The 13,429-nt window shown below is 54.3% G+C and overlaps 1 protein-coding gene and 1 pseudogene across 7 annotated transcripts in view; both read left to right on the top strand.

The window, feature by feature from the left end:
- Positions 1-13,429, top strand: part of GNG7 (G protein subunit gamma 7) — a 209,797-nt gene that overhangs the window by 129,592 nt on the left and 66,776 nt on the right. The window lies entirely within an intron of this gene.
- LOC102115461 (ATP synthase F(0) complex subunit C1, mitochondrial pseudogene) lies at positions 4,247-11,032 on the top strand (annotated as a pseudogene).

The following is a 13,429-nucleotide window of genomic DNA, read 5'->3' as shown; positions in this document are numbered from 1 at the left end:
GATCCCTTGACCCCAGGAAGTCAAGACTGCAGTAAGGCATGATTGTACCACTGCACTTCAGCCTGGGCAACAGAGCTAGACCCTGTTTCAAAAAAAAAATTGTCATTTAAAGGCTAAAAGTAACATCTGATTGTATGATCTATAATCTTTTTTATTACTGGAGAGCTTGAAATTTTTCTTTTTTTTTTTTTTTTTTTTGAGACGGAGTCTCGCTCTGTCACCCAGGCTGGAGTGCAGTGGCCGGATCTCAGCTCACTGCAAGCTCCGCCTCCCGGGTTCACGCCATTCTCCTGCCTCAGCCTCCCGAGTAGCTGGGACTACAGGCGCCTGCCACCTCGCCCGGCTAGTTTTTTGTATTTTTTAGTAGAGACGGGGTTTCACCGGGTTAGCCAGGATGGTCTCGATCTCCTGACCTTGTGATCCACCCGTCTCGGCCTCCCAAAGTGCTGGGATTACAGGCTTGAGCCACCGCGCCCGGCGAAATTTTTCATAATGAACATTTATAATGCTTTTTTTGGATTATGTTCACTTTTAACAATTTATTTTTTAAATTTTGAGATAATTTGTGAATTACAGAAGAGGTGCAAAAATGGTACAGAGTGTTCCCTTACACCTTTCATCCAGCTTCCCATTGGCTGACATCTTCCATAACTACAGAACATTAATCACCACTAAAAAAAATCAACCTTGCTACAATATTAAGTACAGGGCTGATTCAAATTTCATCCTTTTTTCCATTTCCCTGTGCTTTTGTGTTCCATGATCTGATCCAGGATCCCACATTTATTAAGCTGGTTTGTTCACTTTTATTGCTTTGTTGGAGATCTTTATATATTAAGGACCTCAGCTTTTTGTCTCTCGTCCCTTTGGCAGAGTATTTCCATTTTGCTTTTTCACTTTGGCAATGACTTCAAGAGACGGGTGGTAGGTGACATAGGATGATGCTGGCATCCTGGCTTAAAGCGAGGGTTATAGGGCACAGACTGCATACTAAACCCTCCACAAACTGTTCTCACCTCCCCATCCCGTCCCAGACGTTCTCTGTTTCTGTAACACAACTCGAGCAACTGGCCGCTTGTCACCTTGTGAAACCTTGATATTTTATTCTACAAAGTTGTGCCTACCTTGAGTAGAGCCTACATCTTAGACCGTATCATGGTTCCTGCATTGTTCCGACACCTGTTGGGTGATGCAGAGTGAATGGGGCCTGGCCAGGCATCTTGTTGAGGATGATGTCACATTGTCCCCACCCTCGAGGAGAAGGGGAGGTGTCCCATCCCTGCAAGGTGGGGGGCAAACCCCTGCAGAAGTGGGCATTGGGAGTGCAGCCAGGAGCTTGGCTGCAGGCGTCCTGGCTGCAGACACAACTTTGCTGCTGTGCTTGGTGAACAACACCAGGGACCAGGGAGGGGGCCCCATGTCCCCACCCCACAGCCTCAGACCTGTTCTCACCCCCCTGTGGTTTGGAAACTCAGTATCTCTGCTAACCCCTCCTGGGTAATTTGCAAGTGAAGGAATTGACAGCCGGTGCTCCAGGCCACCCGAGAGACACCCCGTCAGTCTGTCACCCAGGCCACTAGGCACTTTTAGACAAACTGTTGGGGGAAGGGAGAGGTGGAAGCAGAGATTAATCACTTTCAGGCTGGGCCTGCAGCGAAGGCACTTGTGGTGAGGGACGTCCTAGTGCATGTTCCCACAGGGTTCATGTAAGTCTTTCTTGAGGCCTGATATGGGGGGAAGACGAGGGAAGAAGACACCAGTCTTTGCCTCAACAACCAGGCAGAGGCCGGGCACAGTGACCCACGCTGGTAATCCCAGCACTTTGGGAGGCTGAGGTGGGAGGATCGCTTGAGCCCAGGAGTTCAAGACCAGCCTGGGCAACATAGTGAGACTCTGTCTCTTAAAAAATGTAAAAATTGCCGGGCGCGGTGGCTCACGCCTATAATCCCAGCACTCTGGGAGGCCGAGGCGGGATCCCAGCACTTTGGGAGGCTGAGGTGGGAGGATCGCTTGAGCCCAGGAGTTCAAGACTAGCCTGGGCAACATAGTGAGACTCTGTCTCTTAAAAAATGTAAAAATTGCCAGGCGCGGTGGCTCATGCCTATAATCCCAGCACTCTGGGAGGCCGAGGCGGGATCCCAGCACTCTGGGAGGCTGAGGTGGGAGGATCACTTGAGCCCAGGAGTTCAAGACCAGCCTGGGCAACATAGTGAGACTCTGTCTCTTAAAAAATGTAAAAATTGCCGGGCGCGGTGGCTCACGCCTATAATCCCAGCACTCTGGGAGGCCGAGGCGGGATCCCAGCACTTTGGGAGGCTGAGGTGGGAGGATCGCTTGAGCCCAGGAGTTCAAGACCAGCCTGGGCAACATAGTGAGAATGTAAAAATTGCTGGGCACGGTGGCTCACGCCTATAATCCCAGCACTCTGGGAGGCCGAGGCGGGTGGGTTGTCTGGGATCAGGAGTTCAAGACCATCCTGGCCAACATGGTGAAACCCCATCTCTACTAAAAATACAAAAATTAGCCAGGCATGGTGGCACGCACCTGTAATCCTAGCTACTCGGGAGGCTGAGGCAGGAGAATCACTTGAACCCCGGAGGCAGAGGTTGCAGTGAGCCGAGATTGCACCACTGCACTCCAGCCTGGGAGACAGACTGAGACTCTGTTTCAAAAAAAAAAAGTAGGCCGGGCGCGGTGGCTCAAGCCTGTAATCCCAGCACTTTGGGAGGCCGAGACGGGCGGATCACAAGGTCAGGAGATCGAGACCATCCTGGCTAACATGGTGAAACCCCGTCTCTACTAAAAATACAAAAAACTAGCCGGGCGAGGTGGCGGGCGCCTGTAGTCCCAGCTCCTTGGGAGGCTGAGGCAGGAGAATGGCGTAAACCCGGGAGGCGGAGCTTGCAGTGAGCTGAGATCCGGCCACTGCACTCCAGCCTGGGCGACAGAGCGAGACTCTGTCTCAAAAAAAAAAAAAAAAAAAAAAAAAAGTAAAAATTAACTGGGCTTGGTGGCACCTGTAGTCCCAGCTACTTGGGAGGCTGAGAGGGGAGGATCCCTTGAGGCCAAGAGTTCAAGGCTGCAGTGAGCTGTGACTGCACCACTGCACTCCAGCCTGGGTAACAGCAAGACCTTGTCTCTAAAATAAAATAAAACAGAACCAGGCAGAGAGCCGGGCACGGTGGTTCACGCCTGCAATCCCAGCACTTTGGGAGTTTGAGGTGGGCAGATCCCCTGAGGTTAGGAGTTCAAGACCAGCCTGGCTAACATGGCAAAACCTTGTCTCTACTAAAAATACAAAAATTAGCCGGGCATGGTGGAGCACACCTGTAGTCCCAGCCACTTGGGAGGCTGAGGCAGGAGAATCTCTTGAACCCAAGAGGTGGAGGTTGCAATGAGTGGAGATTGCACCACTGCACTCCAGCCTGGGCAACAGAGTGAGACTCAGTCTCAAAAAAAAAAAAAAAAAAAAAAATAGAACCAGGCAGAGAGCAGCAGGGCCACGTCCTATCCCTGCCTCTTAGACAGAAAGGCATGAAGGGGTGAGCAGGCCAGGCCGGGACCAATGTCAGGGGCCAGGACTGGGGCTGGTGGGGTCAGCAGGACTCACTCAGCTGTGTGATTAGGTCGTGACCCCTGGGCACACCTGCATTCCCCTGCCCCGGGAGGTCCTCCAATGTTTATTGAGTGGGTGCTCTGGGACGGGCACTGCGGGGGGTGCAACGGGTTTTTTTTTTTTAAGTTCCAGTGGAGTCTGGCTGGGTGTCCAGGGAGGAGGACACAAGCCGAGAGACACCTGCACGCCCAGAGCTGGAGGAGGCAGGAAGGGTCCTCCCCGGGAGCCTCTGGAGGGAGCACAGGCTTGCAGACCCTGTGATTTTGGACTTCTAGCCTCCAGAACTGGGAGAGGATCCATGTCTGTGGTTTTAAGTTCTCCCCTCCCAACCCCCCATTTGTGGCACTTTCTTACGGCAGCCCCAGGACACCCATCCACAGAGTTCCTGGGAAATGGGGATGTCAGGTCTGTCATCTGCATGTTTGGCAACCAGAAAAGCCCCTGTCCGTGGGGGTGCGTCCCCTGCTCCCCGCATTTCCCCGAAGACAAAACCCCTTCGATCGGCAGCTTGTCCTTGTGTGTCCCCGAGGAAGGTGACCAGCAGGTGGAGCTGCTGCCCATCAGCGGCCGTCCCTGTGCCCTCCTCCCTCCTCTTGTTACCATAAACACTTGCAGACCTCAGAGGAAAACACTCAACGATTCCCAACCGACAGGGCTGTGTGCTCAGGGCTTCAGAAGCACGCACAGGGAGCGTCCTTTCCTGCACCCGCCCTGTTGACTCTGCCATTTATCTTCCCGGCCGCCCGGCTTCCCAGGGCAGCCTGATGGCCAGGGTGCAGGTCTGGGTGGGTGCCAGGTGCCTGTCCTCCCGCCCGCCCCGGCCACCCTGAGCTGCAGGACACAGACCCGGACGGGAGCCAGCGGCGCTGGGAGTGGCCTCGGCTCTGTTACGCTGGGCAGTGAAATTTCAAAACAAACTCAGCCACATGGTCCGAGTCAGGTGTGTCTGGGTGACCCCCTGTCCAGACCTTGGCGAGGTCTGGACCTGCCCGCCCAGTGGCACTCATCCCGCAGATGCTGAGGCGGAGCCCAAAATCATGGGACCCTCTGCTGCAGGCACCGGCGAGGCGGGCTGCCAGGGCCGGAGACGAGCAATGTGCATTCTTGGGATGTTTTTTCGTTTAACCGTCTCTCCCTCTCCCAGCCATTTCCTGGCCTCTCGCAGACAAGCGACAGACAAGCAGGTCTGGCGCCGGTCCACGCTGGTGGTTTTCCATGCCGGGGGTCAGTCTGGGATCCAAATCCCCACAGCTCGGCCCCTAGGGAGCCAGGAGCCAGGGGTTTGAGGCCCCGATCCACCCCTTCCCAGCTCTGTGACCTTAGCTAAATTCCTTTAGCATGGTTTCCCTCCTTGGGCATGTTAACATTTGGAAGCTGATGATTCTTGGTCTCAGTGTTGGGGGGTTCCTGGCAGGGAGTGGGTGGATCAGAGATGCTGCTCAGCACCCTGTGGTGTCTAGGACGGCCCCACCCCAGAGAGAAGGATCCAGCCCCGATGTCCACAGGGCTGAGCGGGAGAGATCCTGCTGAACGGGAGCTGCAAACAGGTGCTTTTCTGCCCAGCTTCTCCGGCCTGGTTAGCCATGAAGCCTGGGGCTACCGGCCGTTGAGCCTAACCCTGAGCGGGCGTTGCTTGTGCATTCCTTCGGCCCTGCAGGACGGGCAGTCTCTCATGGCTGGAGCACCGTTTTCTATTGATTTATTTATATTCTGCCTCATTCCACAAAGAATCGGAGCAAGCATTCAGGAAGAGATTCAATCAAATAGAAAAACGCAAATCGCTTCCTAAAATAGAGTAGTGAGCAGGGCGAGTAAGGAGTCAGCACCAGGCTGCCCTCGGTCCCCTGGGTCCCGTATCGGGTTCTCTGAGGGTCCCCGGCTCTAACGGGGAATTGGTCCCAGTTCTGCCTACGTCTACCTGAGTCTCAGCAAATCTCTGAGCCTCAAAACCCTCAGACCCTCAAAATCTCTAAGAATCAGCACCCTCTATGATGTCATAATGCTGAATAAGACAAGCGTGAGGCCCGGCGTGGTGGCTCACGGCTGTAATCTCAGCCCTTTGGGAGGCTGAGGTGGGAGGATTGCTTGAGCCCAAGAGTTCAAGACCAGCCTGGGCAACAGTGAGACCACCGTCTCTACAAAAAAATAAAAGAATTAGCCGGGCGTGGTGGTGCGTACCTGTGGCCCCAGCTCCTCGACAGGCTGAGGTGGGAGGATCTGGAGCCTGAGAGGTCAAGGCTGCAGTGATCTGTGATCATGCCATTGCACTCCAGCCGGGGTGACAGCAAGACTTCATCTCAAAAAAAAAAAAAAAAAAAAAAAAGGGAAAATAACACCATAACATTTTATATAGGGATGTTCTATGTTTTCTTTTTAGATTTATTCCCTCGCTCTGTCGCCCAGGCTGGAGTGCAGTGGTATGATCTCGGCTCACTGCAACCTCTGCCTCTGGCTTGAAGCAATTCTCCTGCCTTAGACTCCCAAAGTGCTAGGATCACAGGCGTGAGCCACCACACCCAGCCAGAAGACTCTAGCTTAGCAGAGTCATGGGAAGACACTCGCCTGCTGGTTCCTGGTATGAAGAAGTGAGCAGTGCATTGTGAGAAGGCCCAAGAAGGGCCTCATAGCGAGGACCCAAGCGTGGCCCCTAGGAGCTGGGAGTGTCCCCCAGGCAACAGCCAGCAAGGAAACAGGGACCCCGGTTCTACAACCACAGGGAGGCAAATGGTCCCAACAGCTTGAGGGAATGCTGGATGAGGAGCCTTCCCCGGCCGAGCCTCGGATGAGATGCAGCCCCATCCAACACCCAGACTGCAGCCCTGGGGGAACCCTGAGCAGAGGCCTTGGCTTGGCTGTTCCCAGACTCCTGACCCCCAAAACTGTGATGTACTAAGTGGATGGTGTTGGAAGCCACCACATGGGTGGTGATTGGTTATGCAACACAGAGACTGAGCTTACTGTCCCCACAGCCCTAGTCTGCGAGGTGGACCTTGTCCTGACCCTGCCAACAGGAGTACAAAGACTTACTGGAACTTTGAACACGGGACAGCCCTGGTGACTCATGTAGCGTGAATGAGTTAAGAACAGATTCAGGCCGGGCGCAGAGGCCCACACCTGTAATCCCAGCACTTTGGGAGGCTGAGGCGGGAGGATCACTTGAGCCCAGGAGTTTGAGACAAGCCTGGGCAATATAGCGAGACCCCGTCTTTAGAACAAATTTTAAAAATTAGCCAGGGTGGTGCTGCGTTCCTGTAATCTTAACTACTCAGGAAGCCGAGGCAGGAGGATCGTTTGCATTCGGGAGTTTGAGACCAGCCTGGGCAACCCAGGGAGACCCCATCTGTAAAAAAAAGTTTTAAAAATTACCCAGATAGGGGCCAGGCGTGGTGGCTCAAGCCTGTAATCCTAGCACTTTGGGAGGCCGAGACGGGCGGATTATGAGGTCTGGAGATCGAGACCATCCTGGCTAACACGGTGAAACCCTGTCTCTACTAAAAAATACAAAAAACTAGCTGGGCAAGGTGGTGGGCGCCTGTAGTCCCAGCTACTCGGGAGGCTGAGGCAGGAGAATGGCGGGAACCCGGGAGGCAGAGCTTGCAGTGAGCTGAGATCCAGCCACTGCACTCCAGCCTGGGCGACAGAGCGAGACTCTATCTCAAAAAAAAAAAGAAAATTACCCAGGTGTAGTGGTGCACACCTATAGTCCCAGCTACTCAGGAGGCTGAGGTGGGAGGATCGCTTGAGCCCAGGAAGTCGAGGCTGCAGTAAGCTGTGATTGCACCACTGCACTCCAGCCTGCGCAGTGAAGCAAGACCCTGTTTCTTAAATAAATTAATTCATTTAAAAGACCAAGTTTAGTTCCCAAGGGTTCCTGGTTTCCCAGACGTGTGAGGGCGGCCAGCAGCTGCTGCAGTGCCCATCCCCCGCCCGCCGCGGCCTGCCCTGTCCTCCCTGGGGTCAGCAAGCATCCAGGGACCACAGCGAACTCTGGGAGGGAGTGGGACAGCCCCACCCAGGGCAGATTCCCAGCACACCGTGTGCAGGCCTGGGTCGAAGAGTTCTGCTGGAATCGACCCGGCGTGTTTGTTTTTGCTGCGGTCCTCTGGGGCCATCCGGGCTGCATGCCTGCACGTCATCCGAGGCCGCCCCACTGCGGTGGGTTGGGAAACTCAGTCTTGGATTCCGCCAGCCTCACAACTCCTGCTCTGGGAGCACGTGCCTGTGCTGCATGTGTCTGTGTGTGTGCATGCGTCTGTGTGTCTGGTTCTGCGTGTGTCTGTGTGTGTCTGCGTGTACCTGTGTCTGAGCGTGTGTGTCTGCCTACGTGTGCCTGCGTGTGTCTGCATGTACCCGCGTGTGAGCGTGTGTGTATCTGGTTCTGCGTGTGTCTGCGTGTACCTGTGTGTCAGCGTGTCTGTGTCTGCCTGCGTGTGCCTGCGTGTGCCTGCGTGTGTGTGTACCTGTGTGTGAGCGTGTGTCTGTGTGTCTGGTTCTGCGTGTGTCTGTGTGTACCCGTGTATGAGCGTGTGCCTGCATGTGTCTGCGTGTACCCATGTGTGAGCGTGTGTCTGTGTGTGTGCCTGCGTGTGTCTGCGTGTACCCGTGTGTGAACGTGTGTGTCTGCCTGCGTGGGCCTGCGTGTGTCTGCGTGTCTACACACCCTGAGGAGGCGCCCGTTCTGCTCTGTGCACTTCCCCGAAGCTTTCCAGATCACTCCCAAAGGACACCCAGAAAGACTAGAGCCGGGCACTGTGGCTCACACCCATGATCCCAGCACTTTGGGAGGCCGAGGCAGGAGGATTGCTTGAACCCAGGAGTTCCTGGCGACAGCAAGGCCCCGTCTCTACAAAAGAATTTTAAAAATTAGGCCGGGCACGGTGGCTCAAGCCTGTAATCCCAGCACTTTGGGAGGCCGAGGCGGGAGGATCACGAGGTCAGGAGATCGAGACCATCCTGGCTAACACGGTGAAACCCCGTCTCTACTAAAAATAACAAAAAAAACCTAGCCGGGCAAGGTGGCGGGCGCCTGTAGTCCCAGCTACTCGGGAGGCTGAGACAGGAGAATGGCGTAAGCCTGGGAGGCAGAGCTTGGAGTGAGCTGAGATCCGGCCACTGCACTCCAGCCTGGGCTACAGAGCAAGACTCCGTCTCAAAAAAAAAAAAAAAAAAAAAAAAACTTTTTAAATTAGCTAGATAGGGTGGTGCAAACCTGTGGTCCCAGCTACTCCGGAGGCTGAGGTGGGAGGATGGCCTGAGCCCAGGAGGTCCAGGCTGCAGTGAGCTATCATGGTGCCACTGTACTCCAGCCTGGGCAACAGAGCAAGACCCTGTCTAAAAAAAAAGGAAAAGTGGGGAGTACAGGTGACTTGGGGCCGGGAGCCAGCAATAGGCAGGGTTGTGGGCTGGGCAGTGTGGAGGGTATTTCTCCCCCAGTGCTGGGAGAGGCGATGGCAATCTAGATATGGCCTTATCAATTCATGTTAGTTACCAACGACTGAAAAAATGCAGACCACCGGGGCATTGCTCATGTCTCCAGCTCTGATCCGCTGTTGTACTAGGGGGCTAACCAGGCCTGTGTCTGCCTCCTTCTTGAACAGCTCAGTGAATTCATCTAAACAGCCTTCCTACAGCAGCTTCCCACTCCAGGTGGCCAGACGGGAGTTCCAGACCAGTGTTGCCTCCCGGGACATTGACACGGCAGCCAAGTTGATTGGTGCTGGGGCAGCCAGAGTTGGTGTGGCGGGTTCAGGGGCTGGCATTGGAACGGTGTTGGGCAGCTTGATCATTGGCTATGCCAGGAACCTGTCTGTCAAGCAGCAGCTCTTCTTCTGTGCCATTCTGGGCTTTGCCCTGTCTGAGGTTGTGGGGCTCTTCTGTTTGACGGTCGCCTTCCTCATCCTCTTCACCATGTGAGGCTCCCTGGGGGCCACCTGCCTGTTGCTGCTACAGCTCCACACCATTCCTGGGGCTGGGGTGTGCTAAGCTTTACCATTAAACACAACGTTTGTCTAAAAAAAAAAAAAAAAAAAGAAAAGAAAAGAAAGAGAGAGCTACTCTGTAGGCTGAGGTGGGAGGACGGCTTGAGCCCAGGAGGTCCAGGCTGCAGTGAGCAATCATGGTGCCACTGCACTCCAGCTTGGGCAACAGAGCAAGACCCTGTCTAAAAAGAAAGAAAGAAAGAAAAAGAAAAAAGAAAGAGAGACTCCAACCAGCCTTTCTTCCCTGGTTCCCTGACAGCTCATTGTGCCCCTACGGCTAACAGCAGCTGGAGCTGACAGCCTTTCACAGGGCCTACCAGCAGCCTTGGAGGAACCCCGAGCCGATTTAATAGACAGGACACTGAGGCTCAGATAACAAGTGCGGTTTCGGACAAGAGCAGGAGAGGAGGTGGAGAAACAGACCCTTGTGCGCGGCTGGTGGGGATGGAACAAGGCCCAGCCTGACGGCTTCTCACATGGGTAAACGTGGAATTACCATAGGCCCAGCAATCCCACTCCTGGGTATAGATCCCACAGAACCGACAGCAGGGACTCAAGGAGGTGTTTGCACACACATGTGCACAGCGGCACGATTCCCAACAACTCCAGGGTGAAAGCCAGCCCAGGCGTCCATCAGTAGATAAACACAGCATGGTCCAACCAGACAGTGGAATATTACTCAGCCATGAAAAGGAAGAGAATCCAGACATAGGCTACAGCGTGATGAACCTCGAGGACCTCACGCTCAGTGAGAGGGGCCAGACACGAAAGGACGTGTCCTGTGTGATCCCACTTCTGGGAGGTCCCTGGAGTCGTCAGATTCACAGAGACAGGAAGTAGGATGGGGGATGCCGGGGGCTGGGGAGGGGGACAGGGAGTGAGTGTTTCACAGGGACAGAGTTTCAGTTTGGGAAGAGGAGAAAGTTCTGGAGAGGATGGTGGTGATGGCGGCACAACATGTTAGTGAGAAAAGAGAGAGGGAGAGGAAGGGCTCAAAGTCAGCCCCAAGCCCCATCTTCAGCGTCATATGGGATGCGTGTTCCTGCAGCCTCACCGTTGAGTTTGAAGGCATGATGTCAGAATGCAGGCCCAGCAGGGATTCCCCCACCAGGGAGATGGCGGGGGTGGCTGGCAGGGCGGGTTTCACCTGGACTGCACCAGGCCAGGTGTGACGGGCTCTGGGCCAGACCCAGGCACCCGAGGTGAGAACGCAGCATCTCTCGTCTCAGGATACCCAGGCCTCCCCCGAGGCGGCAGAACTCCGGCTATACCTCGCAGCAGCTGGTCCGTGGTGCCCACGGTATATCCCACGCATGCAGTGCCTTTCCGGCCTCTTCCAGAAAGAATTTAATTCGCCCCTTTGCATATGACCATGGGAGGGAAATGCCAGTCCTACTTTTATTGTTTGTTTGTTTGTTTTTGTTTCAAGACGCAGTCTTGCTCTGTCACCCAGGCTGGAGTGCGGTGGTGCGATCGGGGCTCACTGCAACCTCCGCCTCCCGGGTTCACGCCATTCTCCTGCCTCAGCCTCCCGAGTAGCTGGGACTACAGGCGCCCGCCACCACGCCCGGCTAATTTTTGTATTTTTGGTAGAGATGGGGTTTCGCCATGAACAAGACTCTAATTCTTTCTCCACGTCGGCCAGGCTGGTCTCGAACTCCTGACCTCAGGTGATCCGCCCACCTCAGCCTCCCGAACTGCTGGGATTACAGGTGTGAGCCACCGCCTCCAGCCCCGATCCCACTTTTAGATCGTTCTCCACAGACAGCACAGAAGTGACTTGTCCGAGGCCACGCAGCTGTGAGGGGACAGGGCACACAGAACATCTTAAGTCTTCTAGCTGCTTCCCTCGGACTAGCCCCGCCTCCTCCATCAGTGCAGAAACATGGTTGGGGAGTGGGCTCTGAACCGTGGTCCCCTCAACACCTATTTCATGAAGGAAGCCAGGCCAGGCGTGTGGGACTCAGGCCTGTAATCCCAGCACTTTGGGAGGCCGAGGCGGGTGGATCACCTGAGGTTGGGAGTTCGAGACCAGCCTGGCCAACATGGTGAAACCCCATCTCTACTAAAAATACAAAAATTAGCCGGGTGTGGTGGCGCCTGTAGTCTCAGCTACTCAGGAGGCTGAGGCAGGAGAATTGCTTGGACCTAGGAGGCAGAGGTTGCAGTGAGCCAAGATTGTGTCCCTGCACTCCAGCGTAGGCAATAGGGCAAGACTCTGTCTCAAAAAAAAAAAAAAAAAGCAGAAATAAGCAGAAATGTCCGTAACAGGCAGATCCACAGAGAACATGGATGTGTGGTTGGAGGGGACAGGGTGACTGCTAATGCCGACAAGGTTTCCATTTAAGATGATGAAACAGTTCTGGAATTCAGCCAGCACACTGGCTCACGCCTGTAATCTCAGCAACTTGGGAGGCTGAGGTGGGAGGATCGCTTGAGACCGGGAGTTCAAGGCTTCAGTGAGAGAAGAAGGTACCACTGTAGTCTGGTCTGGGTGACAGAATGTTAACTCTTAAAAACAAACAAACAACAAAAAGACTGGGCGTGGTGGCGGACGCCTGTAGTCCCAGCTACTCGGGAGGGTGAGGCAGGAGAATTGCTTGAACCCGGGAGGCGGAGGTTGCAGTGAGCCGAGATCACGCCACTGCACTCCAGCCTGGCGACAGAGCGAGACTCCCTCTCAAAAAAAGAAAAGAAAAAGTGTTGGAACGAGATAGTGGTGATGGTCGCACAGCTCTGTGAAGGAATTAAAAACTTTCTCGACCAGCCTAGGCAACATAGTGAAACCCGTCTCTACAAAAAATAAATAACTAAGCAGGCATGGTGGCATGCACCTGTAGTCCCAGATACCTGGGAAGCTGAGGCAGGAGGATTGCTTGAGCCCAGGAGTTAAAGACCAGCCTGGACAACACAGCAAGACCCTGTCTCTACAAAAAATAAAAAATTAGCCTGGTGTGTTGGTGTGCACCTGTGGTCCCAGCCACTCGGGAGGCTCAGGTGGGAGGATCGCTTGAGCTCAGGAGGTGGAGGCTGCAGTGAGCTGAGACCGTACCACTGCACTCCAGCCTGGTGGACGGAGTGAGACCTCATCTCAAAAAACAAAACAAAACAAAACAAAAACAAATGAACAAAAAACAAAGAGGGACAATGTGGCATTGTCAAAAGAACAAACAGGCCAATGGGACAGGATAGGTAGGTAGTCCGTATTTTATATGACCCATATAAAATGGTCCACTAGCCGGGCGTGGTGGCTCACGCCTGTAATCCCAACACTTTGGGAGGCCAAGGTGGGCAGATCACCTGAGATCAGGAGTTCAAGACCAGCCTGGCCAACATGGTGAAACCCCGTCTCTACTAAAAATACAAAAATTAGCCAGGCGTGGTGGCGGGTACTGTAATCCCAGCTGCTTGGAAGGGTGAGGCAGGAGGATCACTTGACCCCGGGAGGCAGAGGTTGCAGTGAGCCAAGATCGCACCTCTGCACTCTAGCCTGGGCAACAGAGCAGGACTCCATCAGAAGGAAGGAAAGAGAGAGAGAGAGAGAGAGAGAGAGAGAGAGAGAAAGACAGGAAGGAAGGGAGGAAGGAAGGAAGGAAGGAAGGAAGGAAGGAAGGAAGGAAGGAAGGAAAGAAGAAAGGAAGGAGGAAAGGAAGGAGGAAAGGGGAGGGAAGAGAGAGAGAAAGAAAGAAGGAAAGAGAGAAAAGAGACCACACATCTGATAACTCTTTCACTTAACATAGCCTGCGGGTGCCCTCCGAGCCACCGCTGCACACCAGCCATCCTAGAAATGCAACGTGGCCTAACCACACCTCTGCAGGCAGATTTGAGATGGTTC

The sequence above is a fragment of the Macaca fascicularis genome, chromosome 19, assembly GCF_037993035.2.
Source record: "Macaca fascicularis isolate 582-1 chromosome 19, T2T-MFA8v1.1".
NCBI classification, from domain to species: Eukaryota; Metazoa; Chordata; class Mammalia; order Primates; family Cercopithecidae; genus Macaca; species Macaca fascicularis.
The sequence above is the reverse complement of the archived record's forward strand: the minus strand, read 5'-3'. Positions and strand labels throughout refer to the sequence as shown.